Source organism: Chelonoidis abingdonii, chromosome 17 (genome assembly GCF_003597395.2).
Source record: "Chelonoidis abingdonii isolate Lonesome George chromosome 17, CheloAbing_2.0, whole genome shotgun sequence".
Classification (NCBI taxonomy): Eukaryota; Metazoa; Chordata; order Testudines; family Testudinidae; genus Chelonoidis; species Chelonoidis abingdonii.
The window spans coordinates 4,158,537-4,181,410 of record NC_133785.1 but is presented as its reverse complement, the minus strand read 5'-3'; the positions used below and the strand labels follow the sequence as shown (position 1 = coordinate 4,181,410).

At 42.6% G+C, this 22,874-nt stretch overlaps 1 protein-coding gene and 1 long non-coding RNA gene across 7 annotated transcripts in view; one reads left to right on the top strand and one right to left on the bottom strand.

The window, feature by feature from the left end:
- Positions 1-22,874, top strand: part of EFCC1 (EF-hand and coiled-coil domain containing 1) — a 93,674-nt gene that overhangs the window by 13,815 nt on the left and 56,985 nt on the right. The window lies entirely within an intron of this gene.
- The window catches only part of LOC142047878 (uncharacterized), a 159,798-nt gene continuing 159,455 nt past the window's right edge, over positions 22,532-22,874 (bottom strand). For all 6 annotated transcript variants that reach the window (XR_012657184.1, XR_012657181.1, XR_012657182.1 and 3 more), the window contains one exon: positions 22,532-22,778. This is a non-coding gene — a long non-coding RNA (uncharacterized LOC142047878). The remainder of the gene's footprint in view (positions 22,779-22,874) is intronic.

Below are 22,874 nucleotides of genomic sequence, written 5' to 3'. Positions count from 1 at the left end.
CATGATTGACTGGGAGAGTCTCCAGGAGCGACCAGTCAATCACAATTAACCAGTTGGTGACAGATTTTTTTTTTTAAGCAAAGTTTTAACAAAAATGGTTCAGCCATTTCAGAGAACAAGATTGGAGGATAATATGTTTTGCCCATTGTAACCGGGCGTGACTTACCCCTGCAGTGCCTCCTGCTGGTCACTCCTGGGAATTAGCTCAAATTTGCAGCTGGAGCACCCTCTGCAGGCCAATGATCTGCCTTCTGCTACTAGCCCTGTGTCCCTCCCTGGACTCCAGTGCCCCTTTTACATGGGGTTCTGCCCCCTGGCAGTAATCCCTTTCTCCTTAGGGTTTCCCCTCCCTGGGAACCCCCCCCACTCTATCCCCACTTTGCCTCAGGGTCTTGGCAACTGCCCAGTCATTAGCTAGCCCCACACCCTGGGGCAGACTGCAGTATTAGCCTCTCATCATCAGCAAAGGGGTTTGGACCTGCTGCCTTGGCCTACCCCTGGGTTGCACCCTGCAACCCCAGTACCTCTTAGCCTACTCCTAGGCCGCAGCCTGGGGCTTTCCAGGCAGGAGCTATGCTGCCTTCCCCAGCCCTGCTTCACCCTAGGTACCTTGTCTGGTCCCTTGCAGCAACCAAGCCCTTCTCCCTCTGAACACAAAAAGAGACTCTCTGGGCTCCTGGCTTCTCTGCCCTTTTATACAGGTCTGTGGCTCAGTTTGGGGCATGGCCCCAGCTGCTGCCACTTCCCCCAATCAGCCCAGCCTAAAGGCTGCTTTCTCCAGCTACGGCCCCTTCCTGGGCTGTTTTTAACCCCCTCAGGGCTGGAGCAGGGATCCACCCTGCTACACCCATGTTAAAAAAAATTTCTCTCCAGCCCTCATCTTTTTTGTCTCTCCTCACATGGAAGCTGTTCCATACCCTTGATCATCTTTGTTGCTCTTCTCTGAACCTTTTCCAGTGCTACTACGTCCTTTTACAGATGTGGCAACCAGAACAGGACACAGTACTCAAAGTGTGGGTGGATTTATATAGTAACATTATGATATTTACGGTTTTATTTTTATTCCTTTCCTAATGGTTCCTAACCTACTATTAGCCTGTTTGACTGCTCAATGCACAACTGCAGAAGTTTTCAGAGAATATACATGGTGACTCCAAGATCTCTTTCTTGGGTAGTTATAACTAATTTAGAACCCACCATTTTATATGTATTAGTTGGGATTATTTTTTTCCAATGTGCTTTAATCAGTGCTAAATTTCATCTGCCATTTTGTTGCTCAGTCATCCTTTTTTGAGAGATCCCTCCATAATTCTTCAACGTCTACTTTGGATTTTACTGTCTTCAGTAATTTTGTATCACTGCAAACATGGATGGCCACTTCGCTGTTCACCCCTTTTTCCAAATCATCTATGAATATGGTTAACAGCACAGGTCCCAGTACAGATTCTTGGGGGACCCCATTGTTCACCTCTTTCCAGTGTGAAAAACTGACCATTTATTCCTACCCTTTGTTTTCTATCTTTCAACTAGTTACTGATCCATAAGAGGACCTTCCCTTTCATCCTATGGCTACATAGCTTCATTAAGGTCTGTCACTTAAAGGTCTTGTCAAATGCTTTCTGAAAGTCCAGATTACCCTTATCCACATGCTTGTTGACACCCTCAAAGAATTTTAATAGATTGGTGAGGCATGATTTCCCTTTCCAAAAGTTGTATTGACTCTTAACAAATCATGTTTATCTGTGTGTCTGATAATTCTGTTCTTTATTAAAGTTATAACTAATTTGCCTGGTACTGAAGTTAGGCTTACCGGCCTGTAATTGCTAAGATTACCTTTGGAGCCCTTTTTAAAAGTCAGTTACACTAGTTACCCTCCAATCATCAGGCACGGAGGCTGATTTAAGCAATAGGTTACACTCCATAGTTAGGGCATAATTCTGTAGTTTGATATCTGAGCTCCTTCAGAACTCTTGGTAATACATGATTGCCCCTAAGGCTGTGGGAGGCATTATGGAAGGTTTGCATGAGCTCCCTTCGGCACAGATCACTGGCCTCAGATCTGGGGGTGAAAGGAAGGGGAATAGTTGTCTGTACGTAGAGGTGTGTGTGTAACTGATCGTATACCAAAGGGTTCTTTTTAATTAAATGTTACGTTTGAAATTTTTCAGAAAAGTTTTTACAAAAGAATCATTATTAATGATAAGAAAATACTTTCGCAGCAGCTGAAATAAATTCCAGAAACCCTCCCCAGCAAATGTCACAAAATCTCCTTATACACTCATCCCACTCATGCGCATAGGCGTCAACTCCGTGGATGCTCTGGGGCTGGAGCACCCACGGAAAAAAATTGGTGGGTGCTCAGCACCCACCGGCAGCTCCCCGTGGCCCTGCCCCGCCCCCCTGCTCCAGCTCACCTCTGCCTCTGCTTCCGCCTCCTCCGTAGTGTGCTGCCGCATGCTGCTTCTCCCCCTTCCCTCTCAGTGCTTGTGATTTGTGGGGCAGAGAGGGATGGGGGAGGAGAGGGAATGCTGTGCGCTGGGGGAAGAGGCGAGGCCAGGGTGGGGATTTGGGGAAGGGATCCAACAGGGGCAAGGAGGGGGCAGAGTTAGGGCAGGGACTTTGAGATGGGGTTCAAATGGGGGCGGGGCCAGGGATGAGGTGGAGCTGGGATGGGAAAATGGGGGGGGGGGGCACCCACCGGCGCCGGAGAAACTTGACGACTATGCTCATGTGGATCAGATACTTGAGGCCATTAAGTCATAGCTAAGGTGCATGTGTGGGGAGACTTTAGGGTGACCAGACAGCAAGTGTGAAAAATTGGGACAGGGAGTGGGGGGTAATAGGAGCCTATATAAGAAAAAGCCCCAAAAATCGGTACTGTCCCTATAAAATCAGAACATCTGGTCACCCTAGGAGACGTGCATTCCTGGTGCCCTTGTTCTGTAGATAAGCAGAATCCTGTCCTTTCCAGCATCAGTCTGGTCCCTATCTGGGGAACTAAATTAACTTAGAAAACAAAAAACCAAGCACCAAAGAAAAAGCTCAGCTAGTTTTTAAAGAGCTTTGAGCATGGAGGCTAGAAAAATGTATATTAAATTAAAAAATTATAAACAGTAAAATGAATTAAACTCACTAAAAGCGAGGGCATTTTAAGTTAAAAGACACTTCCCCACACCATCCCCAACCTTAGGAAAAAGTCAAGTCATAACATTCATCTTCAACACATTATGACTACTTAGATGTGTCCCTATCATATCATATGAATATAGCCTAGAGGCTTTAATAAGCAAATCTTTTGGAACAATTTTGTAATGTACTTGCTACAATATATATATAGTGCATAATGAAAAAAATTACTGAACAGGTCCAGTATTGAATTTTAAAATTTTAGTGAATTGACTATTAAAACAAACAAAAACTGAACCACCGTATAAAATGCAGCACTAAAAGAAGCAATCCACAGTAGGGATTATGTACTGGCTAAACTGGATTAGAGAAAAATTTACAGGTTTTTCTCCTTAAAGCAGCAGAGGGACAGGGAGGAAAGAAACTGTTTTTTCATCCAACTTGAAACAAAAGCAAAATTGATCTTAGTGAGACGGAGTTAGTAATGGAGATGTTGACAGAGCATTTACTGTATCAGTGCTAACCAGCACTATGCTAGTCATATACGTCAGTGCAAGGGGTCAGACAATGCCAATTATGCTCCTAGTGTGCATGGCCTGGTTCACAATTATTTAATTATCCATGAGTATTTATATGAGTTAAACAAGAATTCTTTTCTGTATGGACTGCACAATGGTCTGTTTCATCCATTCACATACCCATATACATCTGACAAATGGATGCCTATGATTCTGTTTTCCTCTGATTTACATTCACGAGTGCTGATTTTTCAAAATAGTTACATTTTATATCAACAGTATCGGAGGATGATGTATGGATCTTCCCTTTGTAGAGAGTGAACCTAATGTAATAGGTCCTTTCCATCTTTAAGGGCATGTTTACACGTACAGTGGATCAACATTGCAATGATCGATCCACCAGGGGTCAATTTAGTGGGTCTAGTGAAGACCCACTAAATCGACCACAGATCGCTGTCCCATTGACTCCAGTACTCCACCAGAACAAGAAGCATAAGGTAAGTCGACCCAGCCACAGTGTAGACACATGCCACAATAAGTTGACCTAACCTACGTTGACTTCAGCTACATTATTCATGTAGCTGGAGTTGTATATCTTAGGTCGACGTAACCCCATAGTGTAGACTTGCCCTAAGTTTCAATATAGACCAAGTAAATCCAAAGTAAACACGCTGATCCAAGAAGGCAGAGGAAAGGAATATTTCCCCCTACTGGTCTGTTTTGGAATGCTTCTATTAGGTGAAGGTGGGAAAGTACTACAGGTAAAATACTTTCCCTGCCCCAACAAAAAATCGTGTTTTTATGTGTCAGTATGTAAATGTGTTATTTCAGGCTGGGAACTGATGCAGAGCTTACATTTAGCTCTTTTAATCAATTTTCATTAATATTAATAGAAAGAAATTAAACTGCAGAGTTTCAGCACAAGAGTATTAGGAATGTGCTGTTTAAAGTTAATAATGGCTGTCTGGTACCATAAGCATCTTACAAAGATTAAAAAAAAGGCAATATTCAGTGTTGGAAAACATTTAAAATGGATTATATAGTAGAGCTGGGCAGAACCAGATTTTTCATTTCACAGGGAGTGCTGAAAGTTTGAAACATTTTCTGTTTCAAAATAAAATGAAAGCAAAAAGCTTCATAATTCCCCACAAAATGAGCTTCCAGAGGAAAAAATGGTGATAGGTCAATTGCAGTGCTTTGTTGCAATACAATCAAAATGTTTTGTTCCAGTTTTGACTTTTATTTCTTCTATGTTACATTTATATATACAGAGAGAGAGAGAGAGCGAGAGAGAGAAATAACAGAAGTAATTTCAAAACAGAAAATAGATATGTTCTGTTCTGAAAAGGTCGATATGGAATATTTAACCTTATAAAGATGTTTTTCATTTTTTCTTTTGAAAACTTTTCCTGAAATAAACACATTTATGGAAAACAATTTGCTTTTAACAAACAGGCATTTTCTGACAGAAAAACATTCTGTTGGAAAATTTATGACCAGCTCTGTTGTGTAGTTGTCATACTAGAGATGTCACAAGAACCACCCTCTCTCCCCCACAAAAAAAAGAAAGAAAGAAAAAGAAAAAGATTTGGGTATATCTAAATGTAGATAGAAAGTATCTGGCCTTTCACAGAAGGAACTTGGCCACTTATAGACAGCTAGCCTTCCCGTTAACCTGGGGCACTGTGCCATCATGTTTCTGATCCTCAGGTGGGAAAGTACCATCTGTGATAGTAGAGATGATGTCTAGAAATACTGTAGTTGCATCGCAGAAAACACTCACTGATTCAGAAGTCCTTACTCAAGTAAACGTTGCGTTCAAGTCAATGAGAGTCTTTTGTGAGCTAAGGAGTGCCAGATCAGGGCTAAGGTGCATTATATTACTCCTTTTGCATTGTTAGAGCACAGTAGATTGGCAAGAGAGAGCTGACAAACATATCTAGGTGCAAGAGAAGTGTGGAACTCTGACAATATCTAATTATTGAGATGATTTCCCTTCTTTTACAAAACAAATTCTTTAAACATCAGATAGTTTATCAAGTATAAACAAACCAAAATTGTGTCATTATTTTCTAAATATCATAGATGTGATGAGGGAGGGGAAATCATGGTACCTTGCAAGTCATACTACAGTAAGATTTAAAAAAAAATCTAGATTTGCATTGATCTTTGGATGCCAACATTTTTAAGCACTTCATATAATCAAATGTATTGTTTCCTTTTATATTTCAGCTGTCTTGATGTGTAGAATTCAGTTTCCTCTAGTACTGTAAATTGCTGCCATTATAGCCAAATAGGTTACTCCAGAAATTCTTAATTGAGAAGTTTTAATGATGTTGTAGATGATAGCTTCATGTCTTTCAATGCAAAGTAATATTTTTGGCCATCCTTGTACATGCGCACTGAGGTTCCTGCTGTCAGCTCCATACGGAGGCCCTGAATGACTGGTAATTTTGAAAGGGGAAAATAATCGCAGCTAGCTTCCTTATTATAAAAGTGTACTTTTAAAAACATGTGCCATTTATGGTCCCAATTCTCCAAGATGCTGGGCCCTCTCAACTCACTTTAATGGGAAGCCACTCTAGGGAGGGCATGAAATCTGAATGGAGACTGTGGGCTCACTAGACTCCATATTCAGATCCACAGACTGATAAATGCCCTGGCCATTTTCTGATATTTGTTTTTTTTCCTTTGTTTCTAAAGAAATTAAATACAAAAACAAAGCAGAAGAGCCTCAAAAAGTTAATGAACTACTTGGCCACTTTCATGCAACATTAAGTGGAGATGGGACAAAACTGAAGGCACTTGGTTCTGAGGTTCTGAATTTCAGGGCAGGGGAAATTTGGCTGCAGATCAAGCATTTTTGGGATTTCATTCCAAGGCTTTGTTCAGATGAAGCTAAAATTGCATGAGACCAACTGACTTTGTGAGACTTGTGCAATTTGGACCCCATGGTCCCACAAAAACATTTTGTGAGATTACAGTGAGCCCCAGCTCTGATTTAACTTTTACTCTGATCCCCTTAGCCTAAAGCTCATCCAGATCTTAACAGCACTTCCTGGGCCCATCTGTAATGTTAATAGATATGTGTAAGGTCCAGGAGGGGTCAGGTTTCAGTTCCTGTGAGAATAATAACTTCATATTGCTTGCCTTTGGGGTGTTTAAAATCCTCTTCTTCACCACTTAGCCAGACAGTCGGCCATAGCGATCATTCGCCATTTGGGCCATTCCTACAAAAATGTAATAGTACAGGTTTGTTAATTTACCCTGAGAAACATTTTTAGGTGAAAAACAATAACCTGGGAACTGAGCTCTTGGATGGTGAAGCAGACTGTGACTGAACCAGCTGCCTGAATATTGACACTCTGATTGCCAGCTGGAAGAGCAGTCAACCAGATTGTTCTAGGTGATTGCTTTGACCCTCTCCTTCTTAACCCCCACCCACCAAGCACATTCCCAGGGTAAACAGCAGGTTATAATTAGTTACTTGTTATGTTAAACGTTTGAAACACACAAAAAAAGGGAACTTGAAAATGAAGTTCTTAAATAAATTAAAAGTATTAGCAACTTAACACCTTTTCATATGTCCCTTGACTGACTAAGATTCCTTACAGTGCATTGAACATTCCTAAACAGGGTCAGGTTGGGGTAATACTGGGAAGAGGGGACCTTAAAAGGGACATATTGGTGCTGGTGGTCTATTATTATTATTCTCCAGTAGAAAGAAGCTTAAAGAACCATTTCAACATATTGTACTTAGGACTGTTCACATCACATACTTAGGACTTTGTTTCAGCAAAGGTTGTTTTGTTTTGGATGTACAAAGTGTCTATCTGTACTTTTGGCATGTTTGTTTCAAATAACAGAAAAACCTTTGCTCCAAATTCATTAAAATTAACACTGAAGGATGCCTATCCAAAAGTGAGGCTGCTCTTGCTCTGTTTAATCTGATAGCTGAAATATAGCCAAATCTAGTTCTCTTTAGGCTTTTCAGTGCTGGACATTTAGTTACACAGCATCTATTCTTGGGAGACTTTGCTGGGCTTCTCATTAAATCCTCCTTGTTTTTTAATCCAGCTTGCCCTATTTGATGGGTTTCAATGGGAGCACAATAGCAGCATTGCATGTAGGGACGCTGCCTATTCATTCCAACAGACCTACATTTGCACAGTCTAAGAACTTCTTTCCATAAGTCTGAGTAGGAACTATTTGTTGCACACATTGTAGCTGTCACTTAGCAACCCTCACTGCAATGGACACTTTCCAGCTGCTGAAATATTAACTCCAGTGAGCATTATGAAGGTGAGGAAAGACAAAAATCATCCAAGCCAAAGGACCGAATGAGTTTTGTCATGTAGCATGTGCCATATCTACTGTGTGCAGAAATCTTTAAAAGCAGATTCCAGCATTTCATTGGCTAACTAACTAGATCCTCTCTAACAAAATCAATTTAGCCCAGAAGCAGGCCAGGTGGTGTTTCTGCCTCTGTCAAATTTGTGCCGGGGAGGGGAACTTTAATTTCAGCTAGCAGTTTCATTGGTACCCTGCCAGCTGAGGTGGATATAGATGTACTCCATCAGTGCATCCTAAGGCTGCCCTGGCACATCCTCTGTGACAGCACAACTCTGGTTCTGGACTGCATTACCCTCCCCCACTACCTATGGTGTTCCCAGCAGAGAGGTGTGGCCACCTTGTATCATCACAGCCTTTCCATTGGCAGACTTTCTGAAGCCAGGAGTCATGCAACTTGTTTTATACCAGCAAAACCAGCTAGCCCTTTAAATCATAAAGGCAGCTTCCTAAACATGTCCATTTACACGTAAAAAGAAACAAATGAATTCCCTTCGATGGGTGCATGCTTTCTCTGTCTCTCACAGACTATAGTATAGTATGAAATTTGGACTTCTCACTTCTCAGAAAGGAGTTATTTCTTAATTTTCATTTTCACATGAACCAAGTCTGAAAAGAAATGCCACTAGCCCACCCATCAGATACACTCCCTTTGATTCACGGGTGATTGGCCAGCAGCAGTCCAGATATATAGTTAACATATAAGTCATTTTCTGCCAGGAGGGCTTCCTAGAGAAATGCTGATCCATGGGCCCAGGTGAAAGATAACAGCACATCAGTCCCATCTATTGCTGTGCTTTGGCATAATCAACTCACAGGCCTGACAACGTTAGTGTTGATTATAGTGGCATTGTAGATACATCTGCATAAAATGGGCATCTATAAATACAGACAAGTTTACATACAGGAGCTTACTCTGGGTACAGCACTGTTTTTACAGTGACTGCACATTCTTCTACTTAAAAGCCATCCAATATGAGTGTCATTAAGAGGTGTATAAAAAGGACAATTATTTATAACCACAAGTAATGCAACTGGAAGCCATGGGTTTGCAGCTTCCAGTATGTTACAGCTTATTATGTACTTCATTGAGGATTTGGGAAGATTCCTCAATTAAATATTATCTACACAGTCACACACTTTGCTTCATTTTTCTTAAAGAAAACTTGACAGGTTTTCACTCAGTTTTATCTTGTGACAATTGTAGAAGGAGGTTCTAGAGTCAAGGAAGCATGCCGAGCATTCTGATTTTTCTGCATGTCTTCGTAGGAGTCACTGTCGCACCATGTCTTTGTGGATGCAAGCCACATAGAAAGTGAGAATAAAAGTTAACAGACAATTCCTGCTCTCTGTGTTCATGTGAGTAGCTCCACTGAATTCATTGGGACTACTCATATGAGTAAGAAAAGCAGGATGTGGTGCTAAAAACTTAACGAATGTGAGTGTTGCAAACCTTTTAGATAGTATCAGAGGGGTAGCCGTGTTAGTCTGAATCTGTAAAAGCAGCAGAGAGTCCTGTGGCACCTTATAGACTAACAGACGTTTTGGATCATGAGCTATCGTGGGTGACATTCATCTGACGAAGTGGGTATTCACCCACGATAGCTCATGATCCAAAATGTCTGTTAGTCTATAAGGTGCCACAGGACTTTCTGCTGCTTTTACCTTTTAGATATGCATTTCAAAGCATCACATTAATCGTGAACTTCTAGTTCTTTTGACAGACTCTCTCTGCCTCCCTACTTGTCAAACAGAGCTTGAATAAAATTCAGAATGCCTAGCAGAGTCTAGGTACTAGGGTTGGATCCTGCAAGGTCCAAGCCGAGCATGGTGGTCCTGATTCATCAAAATACTTAAACACATGTTTAACTTTAAGCACTTAGGCAATGCCATTGAAGCCCCATTAAGAAAATGAATAAATTAACAAATCATATCTCATATAGGCTAAGTCTACACTAGGGGTAGGAGTCGACCTAGGATACGCAACTTCAGCTACGTGAATAGCATAGCTGAAGTCGGCGTACCTTAGGTCGATATACCTGGCTGTGAGGATGGTGGCAAGTTGACCGCTGCCACTCCCCTGTCGACTCCGCTTCCGCCTTTCACGTGCGGTGGAGTTTCAGAGTCGACGGCAGAGCGATCAGGGATCATTTTATCACGTCTACACTAGACGTGATAAATCGATCCCCAATAGATCGATCACTGCCCGCCAATCCAGCAGGTAGTGTAGACATACCCATATAATTGTGGGTGGGGTTTTGGGTCCCAGTTCGCCCAAGCCACTTTGAAAATCAGCCAGTATTGATACTGCATATCCTGAAAAACATGCAGCTGAAGAATTCTCCACTCTCTTAGCCTTTTTATTCTATAGTAAGTATAAAAGGGAGAGTTAATTGTTTCAGAGTATTCAATCACTATCTCACAAGAATGAAGGGAAGGAGAATTTTAAAGAAAAAAGTATTACTTTCCTTTGGCTCCTCAGACCATCCTCCTAAACACAGAAATGCCTGCAGGATACAAAAACAGTCAGTAGTTTGCAGGAAGTTACTAATAGTCCTGATGTTAGAATTGGTTGAAATAATTTGTTCTGTACAATGGAAAAAATCTGCTCTCATAATGTGGAAGAGTTACTCTTCTTCAGGAGAGGAGACCTTATGTGCAGGAATGCACCCTGAGGACCATAATAATATGAAAAAATGAATGACATCATCCTGGAACAGCTCATGGGAGACTTGCAGATGTTATTGTAAAAAAATAATGACCTTTTTATATTCCAGAAAAAAGCATGGAAGGATAAAGTCATGCATTCAGAATGAATGACCTAGAGCCACCATATACTAAACTGTGGGCGGGGGGGGAACCCACTTAGTTGATTTTTGATATATAGATAATATCTTTTGCTTCAGCTCTGCTGTAGCCAGAGTTTGCACTTCAGCCTTTAATCTACTATAGTTTAACTATCTAGAGAATTAAATTAATTTAGCCCTTTACTTGGTTACATGTTCTTCTTTCTCTTTTAGCATTCCTAGATCCGTATTTTGGTAATGTTCATGCTATCAATTGCCCAGGTAAATTATTTTTTAATTATCTAAGAACACTGGAAAATATCCATGAATGGAAAAACAGGAGTTGAGCTGCCCAGCTATACTGAAAACCCACCACACTGAAACCCACTGTCAAAGATATGTTTGGACTCCATCTTTGGGCCAGTCTGGGATGATTCGTCGCAAAGGATCTTGAACACCCCTAGTCTATTTAGAACGAAGATATGGTCTTAGGAGATGTTATTATGGCAACCAACCACAGATTTTTGGCTATACAAATAGACAACATTCTGAATGAATGAATGTCACTTGAACCTACCAAGATTCTAAACTGATTAGGGCAGGTGAGCCAATGTGTGTCACTTACAAAACGAAATATTTTTGTATTTTCAAAGAAGCAGGAATGTTATTTAGCAGTACATGTGGGTAGGACTACAGCAAATATATTCCATGCTGCCCTTCTGATTTTATTTCCAGTCTCCTCTGCAGTGAGGATAGCAAATAGAGGATCATTGCTCTAATTCAGTGCCAGATTCCATTCTATTTACTTTCAATTACATGTATTTTTTTTCAAGTTTATAATAAGCATCTCATCTGCGTAACAGGTCTAACTATTATTTGCAGTGCAGAATAGTAGGGCTTTGGCTTTTCTAGATTTTTATTTATGACACTCAGCAGATTTGTGGCTAACTGTACAACTGTCCCACAAATCTGAATCTTTGTTATCTACATCAATAGCTGTTGGCAGTTATTCAGGCAGTCACAACTCAAACAAGATTCTGCTCTCAAAAGACTTAAAAAAAAATTCCACACTCTACGGGCAACATTTTAATTAAATGACCTCTGCATTTGAGCTAGAGCTTTTGCACATCATCCTTAGAGATTATCTCACATTGTAAACATTAGGATACAGGCAGATGTTCCAACACTCCAAAGTTCAGAGGCGTGTTTGGATCCAGGATTTTGGCTGAGACCATTATACAGATGAATGACATTTCCAAAATCCAGATCCACATCTGGGTGCAGAAATCAAATAATCCTGGAGTTCTGTTGTGCAGTGGTCCTAGGTTTTGGTTTGTGTCTACAAAAATCAGCTCTTTAACTATGCATTTTCAATAACACTTTGCCCTTATATAGCCCTTCTGAGAATCTCACAACAGTTTACAAAAATTAATAAATGTGGCATTGCAGCATCCCAGTGAGGGAACTAGATATTATTTATCTCCATTTTATAGATGGGGAAACTAAGGCACAGAGAGAAATGATTTGTCCAGTGTCTCACAGCAAATCTATGTTCTAGGACCTGGATTCCTCTGTACACCCAGTTCACAAATGATATTTTCACGTGAACTTTCATATGCAAAAATTTAGGTGGAAAATAAGTTGGAGATGCAAACTTTGAGGCCAGGATGAGGTCCCTTTGGAAATTTCTGTGGAAGAAAGAACCTCAATGCACATAGAAGAGTTCTTAAGAACTCTTGAAAAATTTGTGCAAAGCTAATTGATGGCATTTTTCAATGCTGTCTTTTCGGTGGAAAAAGCTCTGAAGAGTGTCCGAGTTTCTAACGGTAACTGGCATGTGATTCAATTTAACACAGGAGGTGCCAAGTGCAAGGAATCAGATTGCATTGGAAGTGCCCCAAACCATTCAGTCTAGCCACAGAACAAGTTTAGGGCCCATACTTTGTTTTATGAAGCATCTCTTTCCATAGCATAAAGTTTTGGTGAAGGTTTGTGATGTCACATTAGTTATAACACTGGAAAACCTGGCATATGCGGCACATCTGCTCAGCTTTTATTCTCTCCGCTTGACTTGAACCCATCATATATACTTGGCATTAGTTCACAACACAGAACACTAGAGGTATTTGGTAATGCTTACTGAAAGGTCAGCCAAGTTTAAAGTAGAACTTAGTAAGATTTGAGTTGAGCTTTGAGTAAAATATTCCAGAATTCCTAGAGCTGGCAGACCAAAGTGGCATTTTGTTTACTAAAAGACTTGAGAGTGACCCTTTGAAATATAAACAATCTGAATGAATGAAAAGCACAGCTAAGACTTATGCAAATATTAGGAATCCTTACAGAAAAAGCATTTATTCCACAAGCTTCCATGCCAGCAAATATTTAGAGTGGGATTTGAAAATGAAAGTGAATTGAATGATTTTTTTCCTTTGAATAATGATCCATAGCACCTAAGTAACTTAGGAGTACAAGTTCCATTGATTTGCATGGTGCAGAAGGTTGGGGTAGGACATCAGGAAACTGTTTATGTCTCTGTGAACCGGTCTGCACTGACCTCAATCCTGGCTCTAGTGCAAGGGTTCTCGCAACAAATTTTTTGGTGGCTTCAGAGTGCGGCCACCAACTCTTGCTGGTGGCCGCACTGACACTTTTTCCTAAAATTATTTATTTATTTTTCCTTAAGTGAATAAAGTGGTATGCACATATATACATCCAATCATCGTAATTTATTTATGTAAGGTTTTGGGGTTTTTTTGCAGACTCAATAAAAATCATGCACAGTTCTCTATTCTTCACTGGACCTAACAGAATAGAGACACAAATAAGGTGTTTTGCACTTTCTTGTCTTTTTTATTGTTTCTTTTGCTTTTTTGGTAAAAGTGATTGTATAACAATTCTGAAGTAAATTTAAAAATGTTTTGGCATAATAGAAGTCCAAATAATAATGAAAAACATACCTGGGTGGCTTAGGTCTGGGGAGGGGAGTGAAGGGGAAGGGACACACGGCTGCGGCTAGCCCGGGGCTCCTCCAGGCAGGTGTGGGGGCGGGTCCTGGGGCTTCAGTGAACCCGGGGCTCTTCTGGCTGCTTGAGGATGGGGTGGGATGCTGAGAGGTTCTCCAGGAGAGGGGCTTGTGGCTCCAGGCAAAGGGGGGCTTGTGGCTTTAGCCACTGCCCACCTCCTGTGTCCCTCCTCCCTCCCCCGCCCACCGCTCACCTCCTCACTCCCCTGCCACAAACACCCCCTGCCAGCCACCAGAACTCCTGCTCGCCGGTGGCTCACCGCTCGCCTCCTCGCTCCCCCACTTGCAGCCAGACCCCCCTGCCCACCTCATCACCCCTGCTGCTGGCTCACCGCTCACCTCTTTATTCCTCCGCCAGGGACCCCACCATCCACCCGCTGCTTGCCTCCTCGCTCCCCACCCCACTCGGCTCTCGCCTCCTCATTCCCCCGGCTCACCTCTTCACTCCTCTGCTTGCAGCCAGACCCCCACCCGCACTCTTCATCTTGCTGCTGGCTCACCACTCACCTCCTCACTCCCCTGCTCACAGACAAACCCTCCTGCCCACTTTGTCACCCTGCAGCTGGCTTGCCACTCACCTCTTTATTCCTCCGCCAGGGCCCCCTACCTGTCCACCTGCCTCCTCACCCCACCCCTGCTCGCCTCCTCGCTCCTCCACCAGGGCTCCCCCTGCCACTCGCCTCGCTGCTCGCTTCCTCACCCCCCCCACCTGCTGCTTGCCTTGCCACTCACCTTCTCACCCCCTCCTCGCCGCCTCACCTTGCTCCTTAAGCATTATGTGCCCCACCTGTGTCTCCAGAGGGGTGGCACACGCAGGAGCAACAGGGATGTAGGGGAGGGGCTGAGGCTTCCCCTCCTTCCCCCCTGCTGTCCAGGAAACTGCTGTGGCCCCAGGGAAATCCCCTGGTGGCCGCTTGCAGCCACAGTGGCTGCATTTGAGAAATGGTGCTCTAGTGAGAGCAGTGGCTCTAACTTATACCAGCCGAAACTGGGCAGAGTGGAGCAGATCTCCACCTCATTTCTAACTCCCTCTAGGCCTGGGCAGCACAAAGGAGCAAGAGTGATTTGAGAATGCAGCCCTCAGATTGTGAACAACCTGGTTTTTGTTAATACACAAAGCTCTGTTTTGTTTCTGCTGTTATCTGTGGCCTCCAATAGCAATTCTTTAACATAAGAAAAGTATTGGAAGGCCAAAACCAACAGGATCTTATAGTGACAGCAAGCACAAATCTGTATTACTGGAGCAGTATTTGTGACAAATTGATTTTGCAAAAGGGGAAATCTATGTGTGGAATATTAGTCACTGGCACAACTGTTCTTAAGTGAACGCACCATCTTTGAACAAATCACTTTTCAGTGCTGCAATAGGGTTGAAGCCTTTCAGGAAAGTTATGATTAATCTCACTAAAGTAGAGCTATACAATGGCGCTTGATATTTGGGTTGTCAATTTTATGCTTGCCATTTCTTTGTCCCTTGCTTATAGGAACTTTCCTTTGTAGTGCAGTGTTGCATATTTATTAGCCTTTTGTGTTCTCTTTTCCTTTGGCACTCTCCCCTTATAGTCTCTATTGTGTGTGTTTTGTGTCTCACAGGGTTTGACTTTGTGAGTGATGGTTAAAGATGTGTTTGAAAATAGAAAGTAAACATAAAAAAAGAAATAATTGCTGTACAGTATATGATCTCTATTCAAAGATAAACCAGTCAATTAATTGGGTAGAACAATTATATTAAATCTGACACCGATGGCCGGTCTACACTATGCGTGCTACAGCAGCACTACTATGTTGCTGTAGTGCCACAGTGTTGAAAATGCTTCCTACATCAATGGAAGGGGTTTCCCCATCAATGTAGGGAATACACCACCTGAGCAAAAGCAGCTAGGTCAATGGAAGAATTCTTCCATCATCCTAGCTGAGTCTACACTGGGGGTTAGCGTGGCTTAACTGAGGTGCTCAGGGGTGTGAACATTTCACACACACCTCCAAGTGACATAGCTGAATCAATCTAAATTTTAAGTATAGATCATGACTGAGTAATAGAAATGGTGGATGCAACCTTTTCAAAACAGAATATGTGACATGGACTATGTTTAATTCAATCTATCAGAAATAAAATAAGGCTGATGTGGAGGTTTTAGTAGAAATAATATTGCTTTCTGTATAGAAAAGAGACCAAAACTGTGATAGGAAACTAGAGAACAAGGGCAGAGGCATTTTTACAATCAAGTTAAGTTGTTTACTGGAAGGACATTTTAAGATTTTAAGCAAGTGTACAAGTTTTTATTAAAATTTTGTACACAACGTCTTGTGTTTTGATTTTTATAAGATTCTAATTACTAGTATGACAAGCAGAATAGGATCAAACGTTTTAAAAGATATTTTTAATTTGCAATTTGATATCAGGACTTATGAACAGTTACTGGGTGGTGAGACTGAGACGTGAGAATTTAGACAAAGATGACTTCTTTTGCATACTGAAATCTTACGGTTAAAATGCTTGAAAAGTTCTCAAGTCAAGTCAGAGTTTTCAGCTATGATGTTACAGCTATGAAATATAATCCTCAAATGATACAGCCATGAGATAAATCTTATCTCATTTCCAGGCAATGGGATTTTTGCAATTTCTAACATATATTTCTGAGAAGTGAAAACAAAAGTGGCATGTGTAAGAGTTGTGTGTTTAAATATATAATATGTTGATTCTGGAGTGGTCTGGGATACCCAAAACCCAACTGTAGAAAAGGGAGTCTGGCTGATTATTTTGAGAGAGAAAATAACCCCTATTTATGTAGGTATATTGCTCAGGGCTAAGAGTGGTTTCCCTGGTTCTTGCACGTTATCATCATAGCCTGTAATGACGACGGTCACAATAGGGTACTTCCTTCATTGCTCTACTGTAACTATAAACAGTGGATTAGAGGGGGTGGAGGGGAGGGAGAATTAAAAAGTTAGACTTATTCCTATAAATTATAAAAATGATGAATTAGTATGTATAAAAAAGCAGGGGATTCAGAAACTGAAGAAGTGAAGCAATATATACAGCATAGAGAAGAAAAAACACCCAATATCTGTGGGGAGAAACCCAAACCCATTCAAAATAATTCCATACTAAATAAAGTATTAAGTGATCCTTAACTAAAGATCAAGCTATAGCAATATTACCACAGCTTCAGTCACTTGGCTCAGAATCCTTTCCAGATGGATTGGGAAACCCCTCCTCTGAACTGCCATTCTGTCAGATAGTACACACGCAGGAATTGTATTAACAGAGCAGTGCAAGCTTTGTCTAAAGGTTTTTTCAGCAATCCCAGCCAGTTTCATTACACAAGTGATTTAGGGCCTGATCCAAAGCCCATTGAAGTCAATAGGAGTCTTTCCATTGACTTCAGTGGGGTTGAATCAGGACCTTAAAGCACGCACTCTTCCAACTCTTGGAATGCCCCTCTGTTCACCCCAGTGTCTAGCTCTGCACTGTGACGTAGCTTCTCTAGTTCCAAAAGATGCTGTGAAACAAAATTTTGGTTTTGCCAGAGACCCCTTCCAGTTCCTCGGTATACAGCTGGAACTCTGTACCTCACACATGGATCATTCAATTCACATCAAGCAGCCACTGTCAAGGCTAAAAAGCCTTGAAGGCATTGTGGAGTCACATAATTTATTTGTCCTTTACATAAATCTGAGGCAGTGTCAGTGTTTCAGACATGAAGAGAGGATTTCTCTGTGGTTTTATTGCAGTTGCTCTCAAATATTAAAAATCACTGACCTTTAAAAACCAGCGGTTGCTGTTATCAAACCTTAATTGGTCAATGCCCCATTTCTGAAATAACAGTGTTTTATTATTGTGAATGAGCCTTTTATCCTCTTGGTAAAACCCAAGTTATTTGTGAGCTAAAATACCACTTTCCCCTCCTCTTGTGACTCAGCCTTAAGGTGTTCTTTTTAAAATAGATGATTGCTAAGGCTGGAAGTATAGCAATTATTTGTCTGATCTACTAGAACAAAGATCAGAGGGGTAGCCGTGTTAGTCTGGATCTGTAAAAGCATCAAAGAGTCCTGTGGCACCTTATAGTCTAGCAGACGTTTTGGAGCATGAGCTTTCGTGAGTGAATACCCATTTCGTCGGATGCATGTTCATCGAAACAAAGAGTAATTTTCTACAGAAGCTTTACTATAGGCTAGGCTAGTTTGCTAAACCAATGAAGCTTTGTTTTTGATAGCTAACAGCCATCACAATACAGAAGTCACCAGGAGGTGTTTGAGGGTTGCCAACTTTCTGATTGCCAAAAACTGAGCACCCTTGGTCCGCCCCCTTCCCTGCGGCCCCATCCTCTTCCCTGAGACACCGACGCCACTCACTCCCATCCCCCCTCCCTTCATCACTCACTCTCCTCCACCCTCACTCTCTCACTCATTTTCCCTGGGCTGGGGCAAGGGGTTGGAGTGCAGGAGGGGGTGAGGGGTGCAGGCAGGGCCATCCCTAGCCATTTTGGTGCCCTACAGAGCCCCCCCCCGGGGGGAGGCTGTGTGGGGCCCCAGGCCTCCACGAGGGGGAGGGGGGCTGGCTTGGGGGGCAGGGGGAAACTGCCCCCAAGCATGAGCCACTTTCTGCCGCCCAGTGAGTGCAGGGCAGGCCTGACCCCACACTCACAAGGCGGCAGGAAGTGGAGTGACTTGGCCTCAGCCTGTTCCACTCTGCTCCCCTGGCTCCCAGACTTGGGGGAACCGCTCCTCTGCACTCACCGGTGGTGTGGCTGGGAGCCAGGGGAGCGGAGCAGGCTGGGGCCAGGTCGATCCACTTACCGCCGCTGCGGAGTGTAGCCCCACCCCCTGCTGTGGGGGTGGAGCAGGGGTGGGAAGAGCTGGGGCTGGGGACATGGGGAAGAGGCAGAGCAGGGGCTGGAGCAGCACGCAGCTGCATAGGGCACCAGGAAATTTGGTGCCCCAAATTTTTTGGTGTCCTACACAGCTGCATACTTTGGGTATGGGTAGGAATGGCACTGGGTAGCACTTAACCTCAGGCAGCTCCTGGCAGCAGCAACATGTCCCTGCACTTTCTGCAGCCCGGTCAGCAGTGCTGACTGGAGTCACCAGGGTCCCTTTTTGACCAGGCGTTCTGGTCCAAAACTGGATACCTGGCAACCCTAAAGTGTTTTGCTACAGCACATAGTCATGGAGAAACTTTAATTCCATTAATCTGCATTTAGCCATCATTATACACAGGGAACAACAAAACCCCAAAACAACAGAAAATAACTCCCAAACAAAGCAGTGACTCTATAGGCACAGCCCACCAAAGGAAGCATGGAACCTTCTATGTCAGGGTTTCTCAAACTGGGGTCCGCAGACCCCAGGGGTCTGTGAGGATACTCGAGGGGGCCCATGAGTCATATCTGGGGACACCAGCCCCGCTGATCAACTCCTCCCTGTCCCTCCCAGTGCCTCCTGCACAACATGGAACAGTTCTTCAGGGGTGTGCAAGAGGCACTGGGACGGAGGGAGAGGAATGGGGATGGGGCATGCTCAGGGGAGGGGGTGGAAAGAGGCAGGGAAGAGGAGGGGCAGGGGTGGAGAAGGGGTGGGAAGAGGTGGGGCCTTGGGGGAAGGAGTAGAGTGGGGGCAGGGTCTGAGCAGGGGCTTGGGAGCGTCCACAAAATGTTTTAAATCAAAATGGGGGTCCTCGGGTTGTTAAAGTTTGAGAACAGCTGTTCTAGGTTATCTAGTCATCTCTGAAAGGCACAGCAGAACTGACTATTTCTATACAGCAACACCAAGGGGTGGGAGGGAAGCATGCGAGAGGGAAGGAGATTGGAAAGAAAGAGCAATTTAGCTCATTAATGTGAAAAAGAACCCATCAAAGTGCCACCTTCTTTCATCCTTCCTCCTTTGCCAGCCTTTTCTTGACCTAAGGACTGGAGGCTTAAATCAAACAGTCAGAATGAATGATGAAATGGCACAGTCTGTGTAAAACAAAAAAAGGGGCTGGTGAAAGAGGTAAAAGGGGGGCATCATCTGGAGGCAACAGAGAACACTCAGCTGTTTGTTTCCTTGTCACAGAGCCTGGTGTTTGAAGAGCCCTGGTGGGAATAGAGACTCTCTTCACTTTATAACAATAACCAGAGCCTGTAAAGCTCCTGCATCTTTAAAGTATAGACCCTAATTTTATGGTCAAGGGGAAGGAGAGTTGTGAGGACACCAGAGGAACGAAGAGACAGCAGTTGTCCATCATCCTTTGAAAAGGAGCTGGACAACAGTCAGAAATAAAGTTTTAATATTGGCAGCTGGGATGGCTAATTTTGATTAGGCACTCATAGCAGAAGGAGCACAGCTTAAGAATTCTGCAGTAGCTCGGATGAAATGTTTAGCAGCTCCTGCAGTTCACAAAGATGAAAACGGAGCTCCATAGAAACTTTTAAATTAAACCTTTTAAATGCCCTGTTATTTTTAAAGGGAGGCTTATGCATTTTATCTGTCAGTTCATTGTGCAGAGTCCCTAATACACTCAGTTTTATTATTTATGATGAGGTTAAACAAACCACACCAAGCTTTTCCAGGTTTGGGATTTTGATTAACCTGTAAAATAAGGCCATTTGCAAAGACAGAAGTCCTACCAGAGTTTTGGGACATATGTGTCACTACAGTGCCTGCTAGAATGCTAGACTTCTCCCATGGCATTTTGAATAATATGTAAAAATGTGATCCAGCCTGAAATGTAGCTACTAGGTGCCAATGTGAAGGTGCGTGCTCTGAAACAAGAGCACAAAACAAATCGAAAAAAAGAAAAATAAAAAGTTGGTGGTTTAACTTTTTGTTTATTCTTAAAGTTATAAAGCCTCTTTTTCCAATTAGACAAATGCGGCACTGGTAATTGTTAATGTACAGCGTAACTGATGGTCTGGACTTCAAAAAAATTTGTTAATCCTCCAGATGTATTGTGGACTAATGAGACTCATGCAACTACAACTCATCTGGATTCTCAAATTTTGCACACTTATGTTCCCCAGTATACCATCTGCATGTTAAGAATGCAAATATGCAACTGCTGACTATGATTTATCAGTCAAATATATGCTTGGTGTAACTCCGTTGACTTCAGTAGAGCTGTATCAGGGATGTAATTGCCCCGAGTCCATGCAGTTGCAGTTCCAAAGGAACAATTATAGTATGTATTGTGAATGGGGATTAAGGATTGTGCATTAAAAGAGATTTATTTGTTTGCAAAAGGGAAGAAGTTTCTGTAATACATTAAATAAACAATGTATAAAGCTGTGTTGTTGGAATAAATGTGTCAAATTACTTCACATTTTTTCTATCCCTTTAACACACTGCAGAACATACAATAGTTAAGATGAGAAGCCAAATTCACTTCTGCTGTACATCCACTGAAGCCAGTGAAGTTCTACCAGGGATGAATTTGACTTATCATATCTTAACTAAAGAAGGGGTTGAACCAGGAAGTTTGGCTTCAGTTCAGAATTTCCCATAGTTAAAGGAGGAGCTGGAGCTGGGACTTAGGTTCATGATCATGCAGAGTGTGTTGCCTGGTGTTTGAAAACATTTGTGTTTGCTTGCTCTATATTTCAGTTAGGAAAATATGCTGTATGCCATGTGAGGCAGAGCAGTCATAACAATGTGTTTCTTATTTCATTCTAGAGGAATTGAGAGAGAAAAAGCATTCCCAGACTGACAGGGTGTAAGGCCCAAATCCTCAAAGGTATTGACGTGCATAACTCCCATAGAAATTAGTGGCCATTAGACAGACAGGAGGGGAATGAATGAAGGTGTGGGATGTGATGGGCAGGATGCAGAGACTTAGGCCGAGACTCTCAGAGGTATTTAGGTACCTATTTCCTCCCTCACATTTTAAAAAATGTTTTCATTGCAAGTAATTTTTACATTAGAGCTAAGACAACCATTTCACTCTTTGTGGGGAACTGTGATGTTCTTTTCTACGTTAAAAACTTATTATTTGAAAGTCAATGGCTATAACTATACATTCACGGCATACACCCAGACAAATTAGATAAAACCATATACTCTTGCTGAAAGATTGCAATATATATTCCTGGGGGAATTCTGCACAAAAAAAATAAAAATTCTGCACACAATATTTTAAAATTCTGCAAATTTTGTCAAACCAACAATATAATCACACCAGTTTCAATTATTTTGGTAATTTATTTCAAAATAAATGTCAGCAAGTATGTCTGTAACAACACAGACAATAAAAAAGATTCAGGAAATGTTTTTTGACAAATAGATTCCTTACTAGGCATATTAATACAGAACTCGGAGTAATAATTCATTTAAACTACAATGCAGAACTGTATTTCCCATACTCCTCAGAAACAGTGCAAAAGCTTGGGGGAGTCAGGGGTAACAGAGGAGCTAAGGGAGAGGGAAATAATTGCTGGGAAGGACCGTGAATATGAACGTGGAGGGCTGTTGGATATGGGTGGGAAAAGTATGGAACAGGTTTTGTTGAGGTGGGGGGAAAGGAGAGATTTTTAGGGAGCATCCCCCATGCAGACCCTGGATGACCCCTAGCCTCTCCCATTCAGTCAGGCACATCTGCCCCGTCCCCATGTGTCCCTCCACGCCTGCTCAGACACCACTCCCCTCATCCCCATGTGGCCCTGCACCCGCCTTCTGTCCACATGTGTCCATGCGCTGCCTCCACGTCCCCAGGTTTTTGCATCCCCACTCAGCCACCCCCCAGCCCTATGTGTGGCCCTGCACCGCCACTCCCATTCAACCCCTATCCAGAATGTCCTCCCCTAGTGGCCTTTATGAGCCCTTGTATTACCCCACAACAGCTCCACGATGTCTGTCTCCTGACCTGGCCCAACAGACACTGTGAAGAAATCAGGGTCTCTCTCTTCCCTAGCTGGCCGGGAGCAGCTGCTCTGTTCTAGTGCCCCAGCACCCTCTGGTGGGTAAAAGGCAGAACTGCAGCAGCTTTTCAGCAGAAGCTATTTTCTGCAAAAAAAAAAAATTAAAAATATGCATGGCCCATTAAATATGTGCATGTGCAGTGACACAGAATTCCCCCAGGAGTAAATGTATAGTATTTCT